Genomic DNA, 27460 nt, shown 5'->3' with positions numbered 1-27460 from the left:
TTTACACATGAAACCATACAAAATCCGGATACTGCAAGCTCTTCTTGAAGGTAACAAACAAAAACGTGTGGAGTTCTGTAATTTCGTTCTTGACAAAATGGAGGATGACAGTTTTCTTCAACGCTTAATGTTTAGTGACGAGGCAACATTCCATTTTAAATGGAAAGGTGAATCTTCATAATGTGAGAATATGAGGTAGGGGAGAACTACATGAAGTTGTACAACATGGAGTCTGCAAAATTTTATGTGTTTTGTGCAGTTTCACGGGAATAGGTATATGGTCCATTTTTCTTTGCCGAGAACACTGTTACAGGAAGCACATATCTCGATATGCTTGAGTAGTTTGTTTTCCCACAGGACTTTATCTACATCTGCATGGATACTCTGCAAATAACATTCAAGTGCCCGGCAGAGGGTTCCTCGAATCACCAGGGTGGAGCACCGCCACACTGGCTTCTGGAAATGTGGGAAATTCTGAAGGATTACTGAACGATGAATCGGTCGTACTGGACCAAATGATTCGACCTTAAATTACTGGCCTCCAAGGTCACCGGACCTAACTTTAAGTAATTATTTCTTGTGGCGGTTTATAAAAGACTGTTTTTGTGCCTCAGTTACCAACAACAATCAACGAACTGAGACATCGCATAGGCCGGTATTTCACTATCAAATTTCTTTGTCAAATAACTTTGTCCAATATCTTTGTCAAGGATATTTGATGGTGTAATAGGGAACTTTGTCAAATGTCGTCCAATATTTGATCAAATCTAGGGCCTCGCTGTAGATTTGATCAAAGAAGTCGCTTGTCTTCTGTTCACTGCAATGTGACATGTTACCACATGGAGCGCTAGCATCGCTGCATTCTGTCGTCTGTAGTGTTTTTATAAACATTGCTGGTAAATACAATTGGTGTGTGCCGACAGCTACAAAATTAATAGAGATGTATGAAGCTGATGAGGCGCTTTACAACGTGAGGCACGCCGAATACAAAAATAGATTACGAAGATAGGAGACCTAACCTAACCTAACCCTATCCTGTAGCAAAGAATCGGAGTGTTACAGTGACCCTGTCTTCTGCAGATGTAGCAGTTCTTAAGTGAATATTGTGCTTTGTGATATGAGGACACACCTCATTGAGCACATACAGAAATGTATACTCATCCATTATTAAGTAATTGGCGTACGACTTTACGTCTTCCACTATAAGCTCACTTAACAAGTTTTGTTGAATGCTTTCATCGTGTCGTCGTAAAACCCACGGCTTCACCGAGGTATGTTTCCTTTTTTTTCCCCCGCTTCTCCTCCGCATGTGCACACAGTGCAATTGTGGTACATACAACTGCTGCGGTTAATAAGTTGTTGTCAGCCATCTTGAACTTTGACGAAAAATATGATGACAGTGTAATACCCCTTCTAACGCAACATCAAAGATCTTTGTCAAATATATTTGACGGAATATTTTATCACATCTTTGATCAAATCTTTGACAAAGAAATTTGATAGTGTAATACCGGCCATAACAACAGCTGTGGAAGCTGTAACTCGAGACACGTTCGCTGAAGTGTGGGAACAATTCCAATACCGCATTGACATATGCCGTGCACCTCAAGGGGAGCATATTGAACACCTATGAAAAGGTATGAAAAATTTTGAGTGCCCCATTCCTCAAAACACAAAAATTATTTGTATGTGTATTAGTTTCAGAAATATAGACGTGCCAAATCGGATGATTCATTTTGATACAGCCCGTATTATTGACAGTGTGAAGGGTCCGTTAAATTTTCTACGGGTTCTCCTGTCCCGGACGTGGTTGTTCTGCCGCGCTAAGGAGGTGGTGTGGGTGGAGTGTGATGGGAGGGGAGGGAGCAGGGACCGGCGGTGAGTCATGCGAGGCCACAGCCGCCTCCCCCCCCCCCCCCGCCGCCCCCCACCCCCTTGTGGTTACTTTGCGTGTGAGCGGCCCGCTGTCCGACCAGTGCGGACGGGAACGGCCCCGTGGGCATTTCACCAGACGGCTGGTTTGGGCGTGCGCGGTGCGTTCATCTCATCTGTGTGTCTCGAGTGATCGGAAATGGGGCAAGCTGATTCTGCTCTCCGTATACGTCACGACCACTGACGCTGGAGGCGAAGGACTGTCTCATCTCTGGAGGCTTCATTGAGGAGGACCGCACGTTGGAACATTACGGAATTAGGAGAAAAGCTGGACGATAGGTAATTTTATATCATCGTTAATCAAGCCCTACCGGACCACGTGATGTGCACGAGGCTTTTTTTTCAGAGTTTTGTGTTAGTTTCTCAGTGTGTCCGAATGATCGTCGTTCTCCCAGAATGGGCTCTTTGCCTCTCGTGAGAGCAAATTGTCCGGATCTTCTTTTTTCCTGCCTGGCCGGCTTGTCCAGCCGTAAATTTCCTCTTTACAACTTTTCTGTTTGCTACATAAAGTTCTGTTAATCCTGCTTATTTTCAGGTCTTCCTTTGGTACACCGACGCATTTTATTATTTCAATTTTAGCTTTACTGTAATTTTCGTAGAGTTCTAAAACCGTTCTAATTAATCTGGTTGGATCCATTCTTTTGATGTCCCCATAGAAATTTAGCCGTGTTTTTTTTTCTTATCCCAAAAATACTTTTCAGTTCCATTATTAGTTCATAGTGTGTGTGTGTGTGTGTGTGTGTGTGTGTGTGTGTGTGTGTGTGTGTGTGTGTGTGTTCCTTTTCCAGTATAAAGTGGATCTAAGATTTTCCTCATTACTTTTCGTTCTCTGTTCTGAATTTTAGTGTTTCTGTTTCGATTTAAAAGGACAGTTTCAGCCTCATAAAAATATTTTGGTTTGACGACGTTGTTGTGGTGTCTCTGTATAGCCTCTTTTTTTATGCAGTTTATTGTTGAAATTGCAACTGTTCTTCCTGAATAGCTACTTTACCTGCTACTCGCCTTTTGCAACAGAGTTAAATTCCTGTTTTTGACCAGAAATGAGTCACCTACTGGTTTTAGGTAAATTTCCGTTGTCTGCAAAGGGAATAAATCGTAGTTGTTTACAAAATTATAAATGTTGTTGTATTTTTTAAAAAAAATGTTCAAATGTGTGTGAAGTTTCATGGGACTTAACTGGTAAGGTCATCAGTCCCTAAGCTTACACCTTACTTAACCTAAATTGTCCTAAGGACAAAAACACACACACACACACACACACACACACACACACACACATGCCCGAGGGAGGACTCGAACCTCCGCCGGGACTAGCCGCACAGTCCATGACTGCAGCGCCTAAGACCACTCGGCTAATGCCGCGCGGCTGTTGTATTTTACGTAATTGCTGTAAATACATTGAAGCTGGCTGTCGCCTATTTTTGACCGGACAGACACAAATCCGAAAAGGTCGCGGTCTCGTGGAAGCCTCCACAAAATAAATCCTCGTACTCGAAGTCTCCACCTTGCCGTTCAGGTAGTCGCACGTTTTCGCCAAGCAGGTGCGCGCGGCAATGTCACTTTGGCCGAAGTAACTCGTTGGTGGCAGAGACGTGCACAGTAATGCCGAAGCTAGTTCTGAGAAACGTGCTGGTAGACGCGTAGAACAGTGATAATGGAGATGGAGAATAGTGTTAAAAGTAACGTGCAGTGGGAAAAAGCTAGGCACTCTTACTGTGAGTAGCAGAGTTAAGCAGTCATCAACTTGAAGAAGATGGGTTTGAACACGACAGTGCTTTACTACACAACGTCCAATTAGAGGTGACCTTTGCACAGACTTGCCAGCCAGTTAGCAGGGAACCTACAGCTAAGTGTGGATTCGGAGCAGCGGCGCTAACCGGCAGTTTTCACGTCAGCAGACATTGCCAGAGGTGAAAGAAATGATAAGCGACAGGTAAAAATTCCAGGACTGGCTGTAGACCGAACCCGAGCCCTTTACATGTGTAGTCTGTTATGTTGCCGCTGTTTCTTCAGTTTGTACTTCATTAATTACAGGCTGCACAGTAAAATCGGGCCTTTGAAATACCCTGGGCTTGAGACCAAGCAGTTTTCTAATTAGTCAAATTATAAAACTATTGTTAGAATGTTTACTATTAAAAACCGTCTTGATCACGATTTATTTATTAAGGTGACCGGTTTCGACCACTACTGTGGACATCTTCAGCAGAAAGAGGTTCCTACTCAATGGTCTGAAGATGAGCACAATAGTGGTCGAAACCGGTCACCTTAATAAATAAATCGTGATCAAGACTGTTTTTAATACTAAGTATTTGTAACACATTGATCACTGTCACATCCATAATGTATTCAAAAGTAAATATTGCTATAATGTCTGTGTTAGCATACTCATTCCAATCTGATCAAAGTTTATAGAAACGTGTTTTGTCATTTCAGAATGAACCATCTGAAAAATCTTCATTTTCTTATTTAGTATGAAATTTGTCATAAAAATACCATTAAAGTGAAACAGTTCCTAAAAACTAAATCACAGAAGTTAAGACATCCTCTTCCGGTGAACCATGTCGGGTGAAAGGGGTGGTGATGGATGAGGTATTTTTACAAAGATATGCTTTAACATCAAATTGAATTTACTCCATAGTAAATTTGTGTCAGTTTTTGAAAGTTGTTTTCCGAAAAAGCTATCCAGAAGATCCACTCAAAATAAAGGGTAAGCCATGGATAGCAAAAAGAATTAAAATCTCACGTAAGACGCAGGGGGAAATTTATATAAAGGACAGAATAATTCAAGATCCAACACTACTTGCATACTACAAAATACTGTTGTATTTTAAGGAAATTGTTTGATGATTAGTCTCCACCCACGGTTACAGTATGCTTAGGGAACTTACGTACAAATAAATCGAGGTTTTCTCTAAAGCTTCCATTTACGTCAGGGGATGAGTTTACCGAGCGATAGCGGGATCCAATTATCCTGTTTTGTCCACCCCTGATAGCGAGTCTCGCCCAATCTCACATGCAGCTTCAGTTTATCTCTCGGTGAATTTGAGTTTGTCTACTGCGACAGATACACCACCTCCATTCCAAATTTGACTATCTTTTCGATACGAATTTCAAGTGAACTTCTGCACTTTGTAGTTTTATGGTAGGTTGTTACTGATGACGCCTATTGTCGTCATCTCCTCACCTGTGATGATATTTTCAAGTAAGGAATTGTCCACATTTTGCACTTAAATCACGTTTTTCGTTTTGAATACTACACTACTGGCCATTAAAACTGCTACACCAAGAAGAAATGCAGATGATAAACGAGTATTCATTGGACAAATATACTAGAACTGACATGTGATTACATTTTCACGCAATTTGGGTGCATAGATCCTGAGAAATCAGTACCCAGAACAACCATCTCTGGCCGTAATAACGGCCTTGATACGCCTGGGCATCGAGTCAAAGAGAGCTTGGATGGCGTGTACAGGTACAGCTGCCCATGCAGATTCAACACGGTACCACAGTTCATAAAGAGTGGCGTATTGCGACGAGCCAGTTGCTCGGCCACCATTGACCAGTAGTGTACTTCATGGCTATTAAAAATTCACGAGGACAAATTTTGAATCTGTTTGGTGTTAGTAATCGGTATGGGGCTAGGAAAAATTATTTTGTATTTTATGTCCGCCTTAAAAACGTATTATATTAGAAAGTTTTTTATTTAACTAATTTTTAATTTCAGATCGATCAGGAATCCACATTTTACCGGAAAGACATCTCTTTCATATTGTCTGCCAGTCTAATTTCAATCGATACCTTTAAGCGACAGTCCCAGTAATGAGACGCAGCAGCAACTGTCTGTGTCTCATCGTACGTCATTTTCTGTCCCTCACTTGGAAATAGTGGCCAGATGGACCGCTGATTATCACGCCAAGATGATTGAATGGTCTGTCCGCAGACCCAACAAGAATATTATCACTCAGTATGCTAAATAATAACAGCGCGGTTGTGCACTAATGAACACTAGGCAATCGGATATACAAGAGCACCGAACGTTTGTCAAGAAAATTCTATGTAATGTATAGAATTTCAGTTTGTTCCAAATGCTCGCTGCATGAAAGGTGTTACCTTTGAGGCTACCGCGACCATGTTATGAGGTTCGTTGTGGATTTTCACTGCAGCTAATCGCACAGTCGTGTTTATGAACTGTGCGATTTACCTAGAAAGTAGACTCATGAATAAACAGTGTTTCAAAAATGGCTCTGAGCGCTATGGGACTCAACAGCTATGGTCATCAGTCCCCTAGAACTTAGAACTACTTAAACCTAACCAACCTAAGGACATCACACAACACCCAGCCATCACGAGGCAGAGAAAATCCCTGACCCCGCCGGGAATCGAACCCGGGAACCCGGGCGTGGGAAGCGAGAACGCTACCGCACGACCACGAGCTGCGGGCCATAGTGTTTCGATGTAACTTTCGTCCTTATCTAATTTGCCCGGTTTGAGAGGCGAATGTCTTCTTAACACACTACCATCAGGCACGTGTAGGACGTGCAGCTCGCGGCCGGTTTCATGCACTTGTTAACACAGGTGTGCTGCACTTGACTGACGACGTCGTTAGACACACGCTGTTAAATCATTCTGTGGCTAAGCGAGCGCTCACTTTCCGCAGGGCACTGATGACACTTCTAAATACTACGGCTACTGGGAGGGAGAATCTACATCCTCGGTACGGATGTGCCAGACTTTAATTCATCAAACCAAAGCGTCCGCAGCTCGTGGTCTAGTGGCTAGCGTTGCTGCCTCTTGATCACGGGGTCCCCGGTTCGATTCCCGGCCGGGGTCTCTGCACGGGGACTGGGTGTTTGTGTTGTCCTCGTCATTTCATCATCATCAATCGTGACAGTGGCTAGATTGGACTCTGCAAAAATTGGAACTTTATACAAGCGCTGATGACCCCGCAGTTGAGCGCCCCACATGCCAAACATCATCATCATCATCATCATCATCATCAAACCAAAACGCAAAGCGAATAGTGAAGGCAGTCATCTTCGCTGCAACTGTCGCTAACACTTGAGGTGGCGCGATTCTGCACTAGCTTACTACGTTAGCCAAAATGTGATCCATAGTCCAACAAAATTACTCCAAAAGTATGTCTGAAATTCGTATGAATAATTTTGTATGAATTTCTAAGGTTGTGAAGCCCTGTTATTAGAAACACCCTCTATAAAACCCGACTTTTGAGGATTTTAGACGTACTCCTTGCAGCTGACTAGGATGCTAGCAGGTCCGGGTGGGATCCCGCCGCGGATTAACGTCCGTTGGCGTGGTGCATCGACCAGCGAATGTGTGATTTATTTCGGCGGTTACTGGGTTGGTTACAACATTGTAAAATATATAAAACTTCCCTCATTCGCTCGCTGTGTTTCTGTTTCCGGGCCTCTGTCCATGCTTCTTATCGGCATCGTGTCTTCGGCTTCATCTTGATTGCCTTGTTGGTTGCCCATATTTCTTTCATCTTCCGGCTGTGATCTTGCTTGCGTTCTTCGGTCCATTTTACGCCTGTTTGTCACAGTGTATCTCATGTAGTTTGGTTTTCTTAATGATGTTTCTGATTTTTATTCTGTCGTTTATTGTGTCTGCTCTTATGTTGAGTTGGTTCAGGTCGTTTTTTACCTCTGCCACCGATTTGTTGTTTCTCTTTTACAATAAATAATTATAAGTGTTCCCGGACTTTTAAGTACACCATATAACATTGTACACATATCATACATATGCCATTTTGAAGAGAAACCGTGAAAAAGTTTTCTTTTTTCATGCATACCACCACAGCGTAGTTTGCCGATAGTCAGCGCTAGTCGCAAACATTGCGAGTTTGGGTGCGGAGGGAGCTTTCTGTGTGTTGGAGTTCGACAAAAACAGGTGTGCTACAGCTGGTGAACAGATGTTTAGAACCAAGCACGGTAAGAAGCCACCAACAAGGAAGGCCATTTACCACTGGCACAACAAATTCGTTACTACGGGCTGCTTGTGCCTGGCAAAGAGAAGCGGACGTCCCAGTGCGAGTGAAGTGAATGTGGAGCTCGTACGAGAGACATTCATAAGGAATCCAAAGAAATCGGTGCGTCGTGCATCCCGTGAATTCGTAATGGCTCCAATGACAGTGTGGGAAGTCCTGCGACAGAAGCTGTGCAGAAGCCACAGTCGACGATGCCATGCTGGGACGGGTATGGCTAGAATTCGATTACCGTATTGACGTCTGCCAGGCCACTCATGATTAGCATGTAGAATGTTTAAAAAAAAGAAAAAAAACTGAGTTTCTCTTCAAAATGTAATATATATGATATCTGTTTAGTTCTTGTGCAATAAATAATTGTAAGTCTTCCCGGATTTTATGTACACTTTGTGTATATCCACAAACTTAAAACGAAATAAATTCCGTCAAGTCGTGAAAACAGTCCTGGAAAGACTTGCTGAGCGGCGAAGATGGTAAAGGCTCCTGGAACAGGTATATTTTCCTAGTGACCTCACATGCCCCACGGCGGCGCTGATGTCACAGCTTTAGCTGGTTTCGCGAGTTTGTACAGCCACAGGTCAGTCGTGTTTAAGTCTGCTGGGCTACAGGTTCCCCATAGTTCATGTCAGTAGGGGTGGTGATAGTTTGTTAAACTAAATTAGCTGTTTTTCCTTGTTTTATAAATAAACTAGCTGCACCAGACCGCGCTTTGCTGTGGCTGTCTGTTTTACATGGGAAATATGCTTCTGATTTGTATGGGAAATGGACATACGTCCCAATCTCCTCCTCCCCCCTACCTATGCCCTTCGTCCCCGCCTCCTTTCTTCGTTCATCTCCTTCTCCATCCGCCCCTCTCTCTCTCTCTCTCTCTCTCTCTCTCTCTCTTTCTCTCTCTCTCTCTCTCTCTTTTCTCATGACAAGGCAGCTGGCAACGCTGTTCGTCTCGCTTCGCGTAGCGCGCCGTCCGCTAACGGGTTGACGCGAGTCGCTGAACTCACCGAGGGGGACTGGCGAAATAGCCGGGTACCCCCTGGAAATGGAGTGTGAGCTGTCTGGTGTGGTGCTTATCTTGCAACACTCGGCTCCCTCTGTGCGTGCATGAGACACGGCGCGCAGAAGAGACCAGGGCGGTGCCGTCTTCCTTGACTTCAGGAAGGCATTATTGATACAGTCGCTAAGCGAACAAAATACCAGCATACCCAGTAGCGGACCAGCGTTTTGATTGGATTGAGGACTTCGTTGCAAGCGTCTTTCTCTTAATGGAACAAAATCGACAGATGTACAGGTAACTATGAAGTACGTCAGTAGTTTGTGACAGGATCGTTACTGTTTACAATATACAGCAGGCCTAGTCAATCATTTTTATCTGCCACCTACTTTCGCATCTCTGTTAGCAGTAACATTCTCAAGATTTTAAACATGGCTGAAACAGCAATTGTTGAAATTCTTCACAGTAAAGGATGACAGCCAAAACAGTTGCAGGATAAAGATTTATTAAAATTCTTGACCAAGGTTTCGGTATATACAAATGTACCTTCATCAGAAGTAAAAAATCCTGAACAGGAAGACACTTTCATTAGCAAAACCTTAGCATCGGAAATGAGAAACACTAAAGCTTAAGTAACAGTGAAATTACCAGAGTAATATAGGCACAAAATATTTTAGTTACTTAATAAAATTACATCATGCAATGGAGATTAATAAAACAAATGTGCCAATGGCGTCGTCAATAATTAAGACATCTTCTCCATTTGTACAACATGACTGTGGGCACAGGGTCAATGCGAACAGTTTAGCAGCAGTACTTCTCCTATGAACTATCGAGACAAGAGTGTGAAAGCACTAGGGCAGATGGTTTCGCCGAGAGAGGGCACTTGTGGTGTGTGCCAGACACTCGCGCATATTAAAATCCATGGATACATACATAAGTGCATCAAAAATATTAAAAGTTGTGCTAATTCAGACCCTCCGTCTTAATAAATAAAACATATCAGACCATTTAAAAACATTTATGTAAAATAGAAAATATGGAACCAATTTACCTGTGTCCTAGTGTCAAACAGATGAAGCTTGCGCTATGGAACACATCTCACGAGAGAGGGCACTTCGTGCCTGTATTACTCTGTTAATTTCACTGTTACTTAAGCTTTCCGATGCTTAGGTTTTGCTAATGAAAGTGTCTTCCTGTTCAGGATTTTTTTACTTTTGATGAAGGTATATTTATATATACCGAAACCTTGGTCAAGAATTTTAATAAATCTTTATCCTGCAACTGATTTGGCTGTCATCCTTTATTGTGCAGTAACATTTTCAAACTACCGAATGCTATCTCAGAAGTGGTGCTAAAGTTACAGCAATTGACAGCATATAATAATAATAATTAGTAACCAGATGCTGTATGTCAAAATTTTATGAAAATCTATTGGAAATGTTTTTAAAACACCGCCCGTCATAAAAGCTGGAACGCTCACTAGTGGCGGGGTATTGAATTCCCCAACGATTTTCGGAGTGGAATGTCCCATGCGTCTAACACCGCCCTGCTGCGGCCGTAATCGCGTCGGAAACTGCCCTTTTGTACCCTGTGTACGCGACATTACCGCCATCTGTGTATTTGAAATTGCCATCGCATGACGTTTGTCACCTCGTTGTAAAAAGGTCTGTAATTAAAGAGTTGACGAAATATGCGTTTCTAGGAATTGTGTCGTTATTATAATTGTATATCTTTGCTTCGGGCGAAGCAAACACATTGTTTGTCTCATTGAAGTCAAGTTTAGCGGATGTGTCGTAATCTGTCGACAGGGTAACTAAATTTGACACTCTGCATTCACCCGTACTCGACCTTGAGCAGAGTTTCATGCTTTTTGATTTGCTGAAACCACACTGCGCAACAACATCAAAGGATCACTTTTTCGAAACCCTGCAGTTGTCCCCCAGAGACACGCTTAAAAATAAGTTTGAAATTAGGCTCAAAGGTGCCCACAAGCGCCCTCTTTAGTGGTACAAAACCGTGGCGCCCTGCGACGCTACGAACGGCAAAGGCGTCGACACAAGTGTCACACAGTAAGTTCGCCACGAGGTTACCCACATTTCGTCCCCATCTTTCCACGTCTGCGATGGAGATCAGGACCGCGACACCCAGTGTTGAAGTCACGCGGTTTTCGTTTAGTTCAAAATGGTTCAAATGGCTCTGAGCACTATGGGACTCAACTGCTGTGGTCATAAGTCCCCTAGAACTTAGAACTACTTAAACCTAACTAACCTAAGGACGTCACACACATCCATGCCCGAGGCAGGATTCGAACCTGCGACCGTAGCGGTCGTGCGGTTCCAGACTGTAGCGCCTTTAACCGCTCGGCCAGTCTGGCCGGCGGTTTTCGTTTAGTGTCGGAGAGAAACGTTCGAGACACACCGCCGCTCACTATCGAGAGGGGTTGGCATAAACCGCGTCAGGGAGTCCACCTCTTTCCCTGCGGCGTTGATACCGACATATTCGGGTTGAAAACGGCAGTTCGCAGTGCAGTGGGCAAGATGATGCTGGGCGGCCGTTTTGGCCGAGCGGTTCTAGGCAATTCAGTCCGGAACCGCGCTGCCGCTACGGTCGCAGATTCGAAGCCTGCCTCGGGCATGGATGTGTGTGATGTCCTTAGGTTAGTTAGGTTTAAGTAGTTTTAAGTTCTAGGGACTGATGACCTCAGATGTTAAATCATCTAGTCCTTCGAGCCATTTGAAGAAGATGATGATCTTGACACTCGTTGACACAGCGGCCACCCTCGGTCATTTAACCCTTCTCTAAGGACATTGTGGGGTTGCATCTCCATTGAACGCAATCCTACCCCTTTGGAATGCAGTGCGACCACAATTTTTGCTCTGTTAAAATTTTGTATTTGCTGCTCTGTTAAAATTTTGTATTTGCTGCTCTGTTAAAATTTTGTATTTGCGGGGATCCACAGCCTCCAGATGTTTAATAAACGTAAACATTGTTCGTAGTTGGCTCTAATGCATTTTTTATTTAATCATGGGATCAAATAATTACAAGTAAAAGAATGATTTAAAAAGTACGGAAGTACGGATGTTACAAAGGTGCTTGACAACGATGCTAGTCGAAATTAGCTAATCGCACGATTAACCATGCTGTTCTGTTCGGGACTATATGACCCGAAATAGCTATAAATTTCGTTTATTATTATTTAAATATCAAAATAACTTAATGAAGCCGCGCGGAATTAGCCTAGCGGTCTAGGGCGCTGCAGTCATGGACTGTGCGGCTGGTCCCGGCGGAGGTTCGAGTCCTCCCTCGGACATGGGTGTGCGTGTTTGTCCTTAGGATAATTTAGGTTAAGTAGTGTGTAAGCTTAGGGACTCATGACCGTAGCAGTTAAAGTCCCATAGGATTTCATACACAATTGAACTTAATGAAATTTCTTGACCTTGTCTGAAAATGCAAGGGCAGTATGTGGCTACAGAAATTTCAAAATATTTTATAAGTTATCTGGTTGTAAACCTTAAGAACTACATACCCAGTTAATCACTTTAATATTCGGACACTGTGATATGTTAACCTTGTCGCATCATAACTTTATCGTAACAAAACATATAACCAAATATTCCGTGATGTGTCTTGTAAATAACAGCATAAACGGTATTCAGACAACAGAGACAAGTTTTTTTATGATACTATTTAAGTACAACTCGGTCCTATATTCACGTTACTGTAATATTCGGACACTTTGCAGAACTAGTCATTTCAAGACAAGATTTTGTGGAACGTATATGTTTCAACATCTTGTCGGGGAGCTATTCTGTTTTATCACTTCTTTCAAACGCTGCGGCATATTGCAAATGATCTTTTTTGAATACTGCGATGTAGACTGTCCCATTCTTCTTTTAATCGACGCTTCAGAGTTTCCTTGGACGATACTGGTGTTTTTCTAATACGTCGCTCCAGTTCTCCCCACACATTCTCAGTGGTGTTGAGATATGGTGATTGAGGTGGTGGTTCTAAGACTTCGGGGGCAAACTTGAACGTGTTTGATATCCCCATGCTTTCAGCACTTTTCCGTCAATTGTTCAAATAGACATATTTGTCCATAATACTGTCGGTGAACACCAATTCGCCCGGTCCAAATATCGATATACAGCCCCCTGATTTAAAGTGGGATTAATATTTGTGACTTTAAATTCTTCGTTCTTCCTCCGCCACACCACGATTCGTCCATCCGACCCAAAAACGTTAAATAACGTCGTTCCGCCATATTTCGTCCTTCTTTCGGTTCTGTTCATTCACATACGGTTTCATCCTGGGCATTCTTCCATTGCAGCCACTTTTATTCAATGCTCTGCGAATCTTTTGAGGATGTAACTTCTTGCCAGTCTAGTTTAACAGGTCACGTGCTAATCTGGGTGGACCGAGTGTAGGATACTGCTTTATTTGCCGCATTAGCTGCCTCTTGCCACGTGCATCCAGCTTCGGTGGCTGGCCGGCCCTTCTGCGGTGTAGAGTCGATACGGTCCTCATTTTTGAATCGTCTGTTGATATCTGCCACAGTACTCTTACTTATGTTCAGCGTGGCAGCAATTTGCCTACATGATTTACATTTCGAGTTGTGGAAAATCACAAGCTGTCGCATCTCAAAACTAGTATTAGCTTTGCGTGGCATCGTACCGTCTGGACAGTCGACCACGCTTGTAAACACACACTTGTCTTCTGACTCGAAGTATTTACCCTGGTGTGAACGGTGAAAAGAAGTGCTGCACTGCCATCTGTCCGTATATTAAGGTAATGTGACCATCCAAGAGTGCTTTATTTCAATCGTATTATTTCTCAAGTGGTATACGTTGTGTAAACATCATTCATACTATTATTTACTAGACATCTACCTTCATGTAATACGTGTTACATTATATTTTTCTTTTATTCAGAATACAGTTATGATGCAGCAAATTAAAAAGTTCCTAGTGACCGAATATTAAGGTTATGTCTGGTCAGTGTAACCTGACATTAATATGATTAAAGTCAGATACTTTCTGTTTCTCATATTTTATAGTAGTAATGAAGTTCATTGTTCATACTTCCACTCAGTATTCAACAAGTCAGCAAAGGCGCTGCGTTTATGACTTTCAACTGTTCGAATATCTATTGTTTCTGCTCAGTTTGTGGTCTCTGACCAGTAGAGATGGGCAAACTGAAACACGTAAATGTTTCGAAACAAATGAAACAGTACAGTGTAATGTTTCGATACGGTGTTTCGAAACAGTGAAACAGTTTGTGTTTTGTAATCTAATAAACCTACACATTTTATCATCTTGAATGTCTACTGTATAAGTATGTCCATATAAACACAAATGAGGTGCGAGAGCGCTAATCATAACGCAGAAAGTATGAAACTATCACTTAGGCGTCTTGGCAGTTTCGTATTTCCTGCAGCAAATGCGCTGCTTTTGTGTCATGTGACTTTCATACTTTTCAATTGGCTGAGGAAAGCCTTAGCTGAAGACAGAAGAACCACCACGAACGGAACTGGAGGTGGGAGCAAACTGCAGGAACAACGGATATGCTACTGGGATTCCCACATTCCGTTAGTATGGGTAATATACCCATCCTGCTGATTTCCATGCACACAAAGGGAATCATTGTGGATAATAAACACAGTGACTATAGACTCACAAATAACGCCAAATAATTCGAATAAATAACAAAATATAACAGAAAAAATTTTGTGTTTCAAGGTGTTTCGAACCGTTACTATAAATTTACGATGCTTCCCGTTCACCATTACACTATCAGTGATATGTCAAACAGATTGCATGCAATTATACCTACATCAAATTTATGTACATGTCTAATAACTGTCTCTCTACGCCTTTTTTTATTTAAAATGTTGTAGTCTTACTTGCGTTTCTTAATATGATTACTGTACATGAACAGAGAAGCGTATGTTATAAAAAAAGTGTAATTTAACTGAATGATTTTCACATATTTATTATTTTGAATGCGAATAGTATGCGTTGTTTTATTGTTTGGTTAGTGTTTATAAAGCAGATGTTACGCCATTTCGGAATAGGACAGTCAGCTAGAAACGAAGCTTTATTTTCGGATATCTTAAGCTTCATGCTATTGCTTATCAAAAGATTTCGACACTCTTGAAAGTGTTTCATGAAGTTGTATGTTGTGTTTGAGTACCTGTGCCGAGCCCGAATCTCGTCCGACACAGAGCGGAATGAAACATCACTGTTTCGATACAATTAGTCCGTTCCAGGCGCAGGTGGACTGAAACAGTCTTATTTTGAAACAACGATACAGTTTCTGTGTCTGGCTCGAGATCCGAGCAGGGGCGGAATGAAACACCACTGTTTCGAAACAGTCAACCATAGCCGTTCCGAAACACTGAAACAGTTCCAGGTATCGATACACTGTATCGAAACATACTGTAGAAACAGTGGCCAAGTCTACTGACCAGTCTGAGTTGTGACATCATGGCGATTACATCATTGACTGACGCTGAGTTAGAAGAACTGAGAATTGTGAGGGTGGTTCGATGAACCCTCTGCCAGGCATTTAAATGTGATTTGCAGAGTATCCATGTAGATGTAGATTAATTAGTAAATACCACAACAGGCGATCACTTTCGGAGTTTGAAGATCATGTTAGTAATGCATCTGAAAGCGAGCGTTCTGATGATATTTACGACAGTCCACAGCCCGTTCAAAGTAGTATACAGACTTCTGTTCCTAAAAATGGGAACAAGAAGGGCAGTTGCAACCACCAGCACGACGCTGCCGCTTACCTCCTTCGAACGTCATCAGGAGTACCCCGCGTATGCAAACAGCAGAATAAGTGATGCAAAAAGGTCATCTAAAGTATTATTTTCTCCAGCACTTCAGAATGTCATCATAGAGATATCAAATATTGAAGGGCAATGAATTAATGGTAAACAATGGACAAACATTGATCCTTCTCTTTTTCACGCATACTTAAGACTCCTATTACTTGCGGGTGTATATCGCTCACACGGGGAATCTACAAAAAATTTATGGGATAAGGATACTGGTCGGAACATATTGCGAGCAACCACGTCCCTAGAAACATTCTGTAAAATATTGCGCGTCCTGAGATGTGATAAGAAATCCACAAGAGAGGAAAGACGACGTATTGATGAACTCGACGCACTTCGCTATATCTGGGAGAAGTGATTACAAGTCCTTCCTAAACTGTATAATCCAGGGAAAAATGTGATCGTCAACGAGCAGCTAGTAGCAATTAGAGGCCGCTGTCCACTCAAGCAGTCATCCCATGCAAACTTACAATATATGGGATCAGGGTATGGACTCTGTGTGACACCAAATCTTCATATGTACTGAAAGCCCAGATTCATGCAGGAAAGAAGAGTGCAGCGGCACCAGTAGAAAGTCAGGGAATGAGAGTAGTATGCTGATCTTACCTCTGATTTCCGAGATCAGAATGTAACATGTGATAATTTTTTGCGTCATACAATTTGGGACGGGTGCACGACGAATGGAAACTGACAATGTTATGAACAAAACGTAATAATAACCCAAAGCATCCACAAAATATGATCAACAAGGAGGTTAATAGCTCCTCATTTTGCTTCACAAATGACACCACGTTGGTGTTGGTGTTGGAAATAAGACTGTTGTACTGATGAATGCTCTCCACCATGGCAGGGAAATAAGTGACAGGGCCGATAAGAAGCCAAAAATGATTTTAGATTGTAATTGAAGGGGCTGTAGACACGCTCGATGAGCTAACAGGTACATATACATGCAAACGAAACACCAGTAGTCGGCACGTGATAGTTTCCTACAATATTCTTGATGTTGCTACTCGTAATGTACGCTGTGTGATCAAAAGCATCCGGACAAGGGGCTGAAAATGGCTTACAAGTTCGTGGCGCCCTCCATCGGTCATGCTGGAATTCAGTATGGTGTTGGCCCACCCTTAGCCTTGATGACAGCTTCAACTCTCGCAGGCATACGTTCAATCACGTGCTGGAAGGTTTCTTGGAGAATCGAAGCCCATTCATTACGGAGTGCTGCACTGAGGAGAGGTATCGATGTCAGTCGGTGAGGCCTGGCACGAAGTCGGCGTTCCAAAAGATCCCACAGGTGTTCTATAGGATTCAGGTCAGGACTCTGTGTACGCCAGTCCATAGCAGGGATGTCATTGTCATGTAACAACTCCGCCACAGGCCGTGCATTATGAACAGGTGCTCGATCGTGTTGATAGATGCAGTCGCCATCCCCGAATTGCTGTTCAAGAGTGGTAAGCAAGAAGGTGCTTAAAACATCAATGTAGGCCTGTGCTGTGATAATGTCACGCAAAACAACAAGGGGTGCAGGTCCCCTCCATGAAAAACACGACCAACCATAACAACACCGCCTCAGAGTTTTACTGTTGGCACACCACACGCTGGCAGATAAAGTTCACCGGGCATTCGTCATACACACACCCTACCATCGGATCGCCACATTGTGTGCCGTGATTCGTCACTCCACACAACGTTTTTCCACCGTTCAATCGTCCAATGTTTTACGCTCTTTACACCAAACGAGGCGTCGTTCTGCATTTTTCGGCGTGATGTGTTGCTTATGAGAAGCCCCTCGACCATGAAATCCAAATTTCCTCACCTCACGCCTAACTGTCATAGTACTTGCAGTGGATCCTGATGCAGTTTGGAATTCGTGTTTGATGGTTTGGATAGATGTCTGCCTATTACACATTACGATCCTGTTAAACTGTCGGCGGTCTCTGTGAGTCAAGAGACGAGGTCGGCCTGTACGCTTTTGTGCTGTACGTGTCCCTTCACGTTTCCACTTCACTATCACATCGGAAACAGTGGACCTAGGAGTGTGGAAATGTCGCGTACAGACGTATGACACAAGTGACACCCAATCACTTGACCACGTTCCAAGGCCGTGAGTTCCGCAGAGCGCCCCATTCTACTCTCTGACGATGTCTAATGACTACTGAGGTCGCCGATATGGAGTACTGGCAGTAGGTGGCAGCACAATGCACCTAACATGAAAAACGTTTGTCTTTGGGAGTGTCCGGATACTGTTGATTACATAGTTTATATGCCTTGTGAACTTCGATTCACCGTAACTGGAATGAAAGAAAACTGATTAGTAGCATTTTGCAACAAGAAAAGATTCTTGAAGAATGGTCAGGGCATCCAAGACCCCTAAAGAGTGCAATTGTGGCTAAATTAGTAACAAAAAGAAAGTATACTAAACGTGCACGCTGTAAGTTCTGTCCTGCAAGCAGTGACAATAAAACTAACTTGTTACATGGAAAGTGTAATAAACATGTAAGCAAAACACACGTCACCTTCTTGTGCCCAAAACACACGTCACCTTTGTGTCCAAACTGCAGTGAACAAGAAAGAAGGAAAGTAAGATGGCAAACGGACAGATGGTTGTTGAGACTGACTTTTTTGTTGTGGAAATGTTGTTCATAATATACCCTGCATGGATATTAAAATAATAAATTTTCTTTAGTGAACTTCAGTATATTTTATTATCATTATTATTATTATTATAGCTGTGATTATTGACTACCTACCGTAATATAACAAAACTGTCGATGGCTTAGAGCTGTACGAAAACTGCAGTTTATTTCAGCATTTTATTATGTCGGGTCGTTTTGATCCGAACAGCACATTTGTATAGTGAAAATGAACAGAACTGCAGGGTTAAATAATAACTGCATTACAGCCTGCTAAGGATCATGTTTACATTTATGTTGCTCTGTTGTTCGACGTGTAACACTCGCGACCTTCCAAAACCATTCGACGAATTCTGACCATGATCGGAAGCAGCAAAGTGTACTTACGCTTTTTCAGCCATCCTCCTGTGGCGTGATCACGCGGCAGTGCAACATGAACATGAGTGTGACTAAAACGGCAAAGGTTCCCTCAAGACTTCACCCCCCTCCCCTCTCCCGCCCACACAACTTTGGTACCTGTCAGAAACTTCGACACGAGTTCAGCCTTGCGTCTGCTCGAGCGCGTGAAGGTAGGCAGACTTTACCTAACAACGTCGTAGGGGTTGCCTAACACTTACACGCTAGAATAGGCACCGGGCTGATTTGACGTTGAAATTTCTGAAGATACAATTTAAAGTCCTCAACAAAGGTGCGTGGATGGCACCTAGTGTGTTGCCGAACTGGCAGATCTTAAAGGTATCATTTGTCGTTTTATTCACGCACATGTTAATGTTGCACTATCGAGTGGTCACGCCACAGGAGGACGGAAAACAGGAGCACTAATAAAGACCCTTCGCTGCTTCGGATGACGTTCAGATTTCGTCGAATGATTTTGCGAGGTCCGTAGTGTTCCACGTCGAACAACAGAGCAAAAACGGAGATAGCGCTGCATTCCCAAGTGCTTCGGTGAGATTGCTGTATCACCATGTTCTTAGGAGTATTAAAGCGACGGAGGGTTTCAGCAGTGTGAAAGGCTGTGGAGAACACCTTCCCGTTGGCCATTGTACTGCGAAGTATCGTTTTCGATCGCTAAATGTCTGTGAATCAACGCCCCAGAGAAAGGGGTGGTTTCACTGACGACGTTTATGCCATCCCCTTGAAGCCATTTCGTGTCGATTGTAAGCAGATGTGTGTGTGAAATGTTTTCCTCGGCGATCTACATCTACATCTACATGATTACTCTGCAATTCACATTTAAGTGCTTGGGAGACGGTTCATCGAACCACAATCATACTATCTTTCTACCATTCCACTCCCGAACAGCGCGCGGGAAAAACGAACACCTAAACCTTTCTGTTCGAGCTCTGATTTCTCGTATTTTATTTTGATGATCATTCCTGCCTATGTAGGTTGGGCTCAACAAAATATTTTCGCATTCGGAAGAGAAAGTTGGTGACTGAAATATCGTAAATAGATCTCGCCGCGACGAAAAACGTCTTTGCTTTAATGACTTCCATCCCCACTCGCGTATCATATCTGCCAAACTCTCTCCCCTATTACGTGATAATACAAAACGAGCTGCCCTTTTTTGCCCTCTTTCGATGTCCTCCGTCAATCCCACTTGGTAAGGATCCCACACCGCGCAGAAATATTCTAACAGAGGACGAACGAATGTAGTGTAAGCTGTCTCTTTAGTGGACTTGTTGCATCTTCTAAGTGTCCTGCCAATGAAACGCAACCTTTGGCTCGCCTTCCTCACAATATTATCTATGTGGTCTTTCCAACTAAAGTTGTTCGTAATTTTAACACCCAGGTACTTAGTTGAATTGACAGCCTATAGAATTGTACTATTTATCGAGTAATCGAATTCCAACGGATTTCTTTTGGTACTCATGTGGATCACCTCACACTTTTCGTTATTTAACGTCAACTGCCACCTGCCACACCATACAGCAATCTTTTCTAAATCGCTTTGGAACTGATACTGGTCTTCGGATGACCTTACTAGACGGTAAATTACAGCATCATCTGCGAACAACCTAAGAGAACTGCTCAGATTGTCACCCAGGTCATTTATATAGATCAGGAACAGCAGAGGTCCCAGGACGCTTCCCTGGGGAACACCTGATATCACTCGATGATTTGCCGTCTATTACTACGAACTGCGACCTTCCTGACAGGAAATCACGAATCCAGTCGCACAACTGAGACGATACCCCATAGGCCCGCAGCTTGATTAGAAGAAAACCGCGTGCTTTCGGCGCTGGGTGTCGCGTTTTTTACTTCCGACCCAGATACGTCAAAAGAAGGGGTAGCGTTGGGCAGAATTATGGTGAAATTTGGTTTCAGTGTGACATCATTAACCGAGCGTTCACCTCACACGAACTTCCGAGCTGTGCTCGTTTCTTCCCAAGTTCCAAGCGTCGCCGAGCCCTAGACTGACGTCACAGGGCGCCATGCTTTTGCTCAATTACAGAGGAAGGTTGCAGGCATCTTAGTATCAAATTTCAAACCTGTACGTCGCAATGGGAGGCAATTACGGGGTTTGTAAAAAGTGATCCTTCATTCCTGTTGTTCAGTGTACGTTGGCAAGTTGCTGCACCCGCCTCAGTGTTGTGAATGAACTCGAAACCATTTCTATGCTTGTATAAGTATCTCTTAATGCACTTGTTCGCTTGAGCAGCGGGTCGCTGACCTTGAGATGCTACAATAGCGTAGCGAAGTAGCTTCAAGAATTCCATTGTTGAAGAGTGAACTGTGTGGGTGCATTTGTCTGAATCAAGCGCACTGATGCCTCATGTACGATGTCAGTGATTGTCAACAATCGGAAGTGAACCTTTGGAGCAGTTGCAAATAGCATGTCGTCGTCGTCGTCGTCGTCGTCTTCAGTCTTGACACTGGCTTCATGCAGCTCTCCATGCTACTCTATCCTGTGCAAGCTTCAAAATCTCCCAGTACCTACTGCAACCTACATCCTTCAGGATCTGCTTAGTGTATTCATCTCTTGGTCTCCCTCTACAATTTACCCTCCACGCTGCCCTCCAATACTAAATTGGTGATCCCTTGATGCATCAGAACATGCCCTACCAACAGATCCCTTCTTCCAGTCAAGTTCTGCCACAAACTTCTCTTCTCCCCAATTCTATTCAATACCTCCTCATTAGTTATGTGACCTACCCATCTAACCTTCAGCATTCTTCTGTAGCACCACATTTCGAAAGCTTCTATTCTCTTTTTGTCTAAACTATTTTTCGTTGACGTTTCACTTCTGTACATGGCTACACTCCATACAAATACTTTCAGAAACGACTTCCTGACACTTAAATCTATACTCGATGTTAACAAATTTCTCTTCTTCACAAACGCTTTCCTAGCCATTGCCAGTCTACATTTTATATCCTCTCTACTTCGGCCGTCATTAGTTATTTTGCTCCCCAAATAGCAAAACTCCTTTACTACTTTAAGTGTCTCATTTCCTAATCTAATTCCCTCAGCATCACCTGCCTTAATTCGACTACATTCCATTATCCTCGTTTTGCTTTTGTTGATGTTCATCTTTTATCCTCCTTTCAAGACACTGTCCATTCCGTTCAGCTGCTCTTCTAAGTCCTTTGCTGTCTCTGACAGAATTACAATGTCATCGGCGAACCTCAAAGTTTTTATTTCTTCTCCATGGATTTTAATACCTACTCCATTTTTTTTTTCCCTTTACCGCTTGCTCAATATACAGATTGAATAACATCGGGGAGAGGCTACAACCCTTTCTCACTCCCTTCCCAACCACTGCTTCCCTGTCGTGCCTCCCTGTATTTTACCCCTGCCACGTTTAGAATTTGAAAGAGAGTATTTCAGTCCACCTTGTCAAAAGCTTTCTCTAAGTCTACAAATGCTAGAAACGTATGTTTGCCTTTCCTCATCTCTTTTCTAAGATAACCCGTAGGGTCAGTATTGCCTCACGTGTTCCAATATTTCTACGGAATCGAAACTGGTCTTCCCTGATGTCGGCTTCTACTATTTTTTCCATTCGTCTGTGAAGAATTCGCGTTAGTATTTTGCAGCTGTGACTTATTAAACTGATAGTTCGGTAATTTTCACATGTCAGCACCTGCTTTCTTTGGGATTTGAATTATTATATTCTTCTTGAAGTCTGAGGTTATTTCGCCTATTTCATACATCTTGCTCACCAGATGGTAGAGTTTTGTCCGGGCTGGCTCTCCCAATGGTATCAGTAGTTCTAATGGAATGTTGTCTACTCCCGGGGCCATTTTTCGACTCGGGTCTTTCAGTGCTCTGTCAAACTCTTCACGCCGTACGATATCTCCCATTTCGTATTCATCAACATCCTCTTCCATTTTCATAATATTGTCCTCAAGTACATCGCCCCTGTATAGACCCTCTATATACTCCTTCCACCTTTCTGATTTCCCTTCTTTGCCTATAACTGGGCTATCTGAGCTCTTGATAGTCATACAAGTGGTTCTCTTTTCTCCAAAGGTCTCTTTAATTTTTCCTGTAGGCAAATAGCATACTCTTCCAGAAAAATAATGAAGAGATTGGGGTCATTTGTTTGTGAGGAATGAAACGACACTGCGAATAGGCGTAATTTTACAGTTAGGGGCCGAGGATTAGGCTTTGCAATACTAGGTGCCCAGTGAAATATCCGCCCGGTATTCGTGCTCACCAAATCACGACCTACTTTGGATCCCGGGTGTCCCTGCCCACCGGAAACAATCTGCTCGGCCGCAGTGAGGAGCAGGCCTGCCGTGCAAATTACCAGAGGCGTAAACAACACAGCCTGCTGGCATGCCGGAACAAGAGCGCCGCCGACAGTCCGCGGTATGCCCTGTTACACACGGTGATTTTTCCCACCATAGGGATCGATCCATGAGAGGATACGGAACAATAAGGGTCCAATGAACTTATGTCCGGAAGTGTATGCTTTCCGTGCTAGAAACCGTTTATTCAACCATACATTGTTAATACGCGCTGTACCATGCAACCACAGTTAAGCCGCCGGCACACGGACCGTGCATCGGAACGTTGAGCGTGCCGAGTTTCTGACGTCATAGCGTGGAATAGCACGTTCGGGAGTCTTTCCGAACGTGCAGAGCAGTCTCTGGCATGTCAGATATTCTGAGCGTGCGTCTGAGCGTTGACCAATGAGATGGCACAACGCCACCTACGTCACACGCACGCCGTCTCCCTTCAGTACGGAGTTGTGACGCGCCATATTGGCATTCATTTCAAGCCTATACGTATATATGCCGTTTCTGAGCACCAGCAAATTGAGAATCACTGGAAAACCCGTTGTTAACTGTGTGATCCATCGCAATGAAATAATGAGAAACATCATATTCGTAGCAAAAGAATTATTGTAACTTGCGTATTATGAGAGTATGCTAGTTGAAGGCAGCAATACGCTGGGGATGACCCAAAACGCATTGTTCTTGGTACAATTTGTTATAATTAAATTTCAGTTAGTAGCATACTTACGGTTAAAGCTTTCACCAAGTGCTAAGATTGGTAAGATCCTAGGAATGGCAATTAACTTCAAAATGTTCGTTTAGCGTGGTGAGTAGCGTCACTGATTTGTGAAATTTTTATGTTTGGGCGGTAGTACGCGACTCGCCAGTACGTAAATTTTTTTCCTAACATATGCGTTTTTATCAGATTCTGTTACTTTGAGTTTAATATAAGTATATACTATAATTTTTGATGTTATGCAAATATAAGTTCACCCTTCTTTGGGTGTTCGATTGGCTTGATCTACAGGACACCTTGCGCTACTTGTGTAAAGCTATTTTGCTTTTTTTTTTTACGCTTCGTAATTCACGTGTTGCAAAGATTCTGCTACTGGGTAGGAACAGTGATCAAGCAAGACTGACCTTAGAGTTTTACTAAAATGTGGGAATGATGAAATAATGTTTATCTTATGTGAAGAGGTATTGCAAATTTGTATTGCACTGTTTGTAATAGAACTTTTATAAGCCTGTGCCCTTACTGATTGGACATGGTACTTTCCTTTCGTGGACAGTGGAGGAAATGCGCGTTTTAATACAGCTAACGTGGGAATTTTACGCGCGCCCGTTGAGTAAACAGTGTGATTTACGAACGAGAAACATCCCTCAACTGCCGCCGGAGTGCGTTGCGATCGCGTGTACCACGTTGGGGCCCACGTACCGTGCGCACAAGTCGCATCGTTCCTGAGCGTTTAGCAGCTTTGAACTTGGCACGCTCAACGTTGACGTTCGACAGCACGGTCCGTGTGCCGACGGCTTTACAGTATGTGTTGAAAATTGTTTCCTGTGCCTCAGTGCGTACGTGTACGCGCCGTAGCACTTTGTGTCTAACACGTTCACATCGCCCAGGCAGCATCGGAACAGTATCAAAGGCAATATGAATACGCTACCCCAGTGTCTGCACATCTGGAATGGGCACTGCATAATACTTGATACTTTTGAGATGGCCCCATAGCCATAAATCGCACTCATTGAAATCCGGTGAACGCGCAGGCCTTGCAAATGGACCCCCTCGTCCGATCCAGGGAAGACACAACTGATATGCGTCCGGGCGTTAACAGCAAAGTGGGCTGAAGCACCATCATTTATTAGCCATATAACCCTTCGAATCGTCAATGGCACTGCTTCCAGCAGGGGAGGGAGACAAAGCCACCCGCAAGAAACGTCGATAGTTCCGGCGTGTTAGGCGACGCGGAAGGAAGACTGGTCCCAAAATACGGTCGCCAATTATCCCGGCCCGTACATTCCGACTCACCAATTCTGAAGATTCACTGTCACTATACCATGGGGATTCTGCACACTATGACACAAATGACATAAAGAAATGTCGTGTGACGAGGGCCTTCCGGTGGGTAGACCGTTCGCCTGGTGCAAGTCTTTCAATTTGACGCCACTTCGGCGACTTGCGCGTCGATGGGGATGAAATGATGATGATCAGGACAACACAATACCCAGTCCCTGAGCGGAGAAAGTCTCCGACCCAGCCGGGAATCGAACCCGGGCCCTTTGGATTGACAGTCTGTCGCGCTGACCACTCGGCTACCGGGGCGGACAAATGACATAATGAAAGTTGCATATACCCCTCCGCGTAAAGGTCGCCTCATCTGTAAATAAGACGGATGACACAAATTCCGAAATCGTGGTTGCCTGGTGAAGGAACCAGTGACAAAACTGCTCCCGATGTAGAAAGTGTGTCGCTAATAAGATCTGCACACGCTGTAAGTGATAAGTGTAGTGACAAGTGTCACGGAGAATGTTCCACACGGTCATCTGGATTACCAGGTGCTGTCGGGCCAACTGCCTGGTACTGACACAGCAGTCGTCTTCCACGATCTTAATCGTATTTTCCTTCCTTGTCTGGTGTCCGAACATTTCGAGTACGTTCAAGATTTCCTGCTTCGTAAAGCGACCCTGTCCGAGACAAACGGCCAAACACTGTTGCAAACGTTCAGAGCTGTGGTTGTCGGCGGGGGTAGGCCTCCTGAAACTACCATGCCGCCCGCCGTCCGTTGCCATTTGCCTTTCCGTCCGCGTCGGCAAGGTGTGGATTAGAATGCGGAACCATTGTATCACATCCACTACAAGGTGAGTCAGCAAGAGAAGGGAATCGGACACAACATTACCGATTACTATGGCAGAAGAGGGCGCTAGGGCATGACGTATGAGGAGCAGTACCATGTACGGTGTAACTGTGGCTCCATGGTACAGCGCGTATTAGACTGCAGTCTCTGTAACAAAGTATGATTGAATAAATCTTCTCTAGCATGGAAACCACACATTTCCGGTTATAAGTTCGTCAGACCTTTTTTGTTCCGTAGCCTCTCGTCGGTCAATCCCTACAGTTTGTAAAAAGTGAAAAAACTCACCCTGTGTGTACATACTGAACTGCTTCTAGTTGTTTTAACACTTAAATTCTGTTTTTCCTTCTTTAATGATGGATACTCTGCTCTAATATTGAAAACTGTTGTGCACGATCACTTCAAAACAGTTTTTGTTTGTTATTGCGTAAGTTGTTTTATAAAGCTTAAAGTAATCGTCACCAATAAACAAATTTATGATATTGACATATCTTCCACTTTCCAACAACGAGAATAATATGCAAAATTATAATTACAAAGACAATTCTTTTCAAGTTTTCAAGTCACACACACAGAAAGTCCCCGTGCAGTGCTAGGATTAGGAGGAGAAGCTGTATACAGTTTCCGTCATATATATAGGCATAATCCTGGCCATTTAGTTAGGATGACAACACATGTAATGTACATTGCATGTACCATATGCCGATCCACGGGTATCGAGCATATTTTATTATATATTTATTTTAAAGTATGCTGTGTCAAGTAGAAGATACTATTTTCAAATTCTGTGTTTTTGATACGGTTTTTATGTTTTCCATTGTTGCTTCTGTAGATCCGGTTTTCAAACTATTTTCAAATTCTGTGTTTTTGATACGGTTTTTATGTTTTTCATTGTTGCTTCTGTAGATCCGGTTTTAAGTAAAAGAAAATTGATTGTTACCGACAGAATATAAAATAATTGCCATCACTTCTGATTGTAAAAATGTTTACGTTACAGTTCGTTTTGGAACGTCTACAGGGCAGGTTGCGGAGTTACCACGAGGTATTCGGTGGAGTTTAACTCTACCTAATCTGGGCGCAGTTCACGAGACACATCTCTGGTACCTCTCCCTGTTTAATTCTTTCTTGCTTGTTTTTGCGCCCATGGCGGCCCGGTGGATGCCGTATCTCGCCACCCTTCGCTACGGCCCTGTCACTGTGCCAGGTATTGCGACCTCAGACATCGAACGCCGTGTTACGGCAGCGGTGCCAGCCGCAACTATGACGTCATCCGGGCCAGAGAGCTGCAGATTAGCAGTCTGTTAGCACGTGCACACGTAACGCCAAGTGACAGCCAGATGCCGATAAGTGATACACGCCGCGCTAACAGGCAGTTACGACTGCGGAGATGGTAACGCCTCTGCCGCTGTCGTCGTATTTTATGTCTTGCCACAGGTCCCGGAACACAGTCGAAACAACTGCACAACTAGTTCTGGAAGAAGCTACG

At 43.5% G+C, this 27460-nt stretch overlaps 1 protein-coding gene across 5 annotated transcripts in view; it reads left to right on the top strand.

The window, feature by feature from the left end:
- LOC126106560 (kinesin light chain) overlaps positions 1 to 27460 on the top strand; it is a 421865-nt gene that overhangs the window by 13536 nt on the left and 380869 nt on the right. The window contains exon 1 of one of the 5 annotated variants that reach the window (XM_049912902.1): positions 1993 to 2211. The exons of the other annotated variants lie outside the window; for them this stretch is intronic. The gene's annotated coding sequence lies outside the window, so the exon portion shown is untranslated. Of the gene's footprint in view, positions 1 to 1992; positions 2212 to 27460 lie in introns of those variants that run through there. 5 annotated transcript variants of the gene reach the window in all.

Source organism: Schistocerca cancellata, chromosome 10, assembly GCF_023864275.1.
Source record: "Schistocerca cancellata isolate TAMUIC-IGC-003103 chromosome 10, iqSchCanc2.1, whole genome shotgun sequence".
In the NCBI taxonomy this organism is placed as follows: domain Eukaryota; kingdom Metazoa; phylum Arthropoda; class Insecta; order Orthoptera; family Acrididae; genus Schistocerca; species Schistocerca cancellata.
The sequence above is the reverse complement of the archived record's forward strand: the minus strand, read 5'-3'. Positions and strand labels throughout refer to the sequence as shown.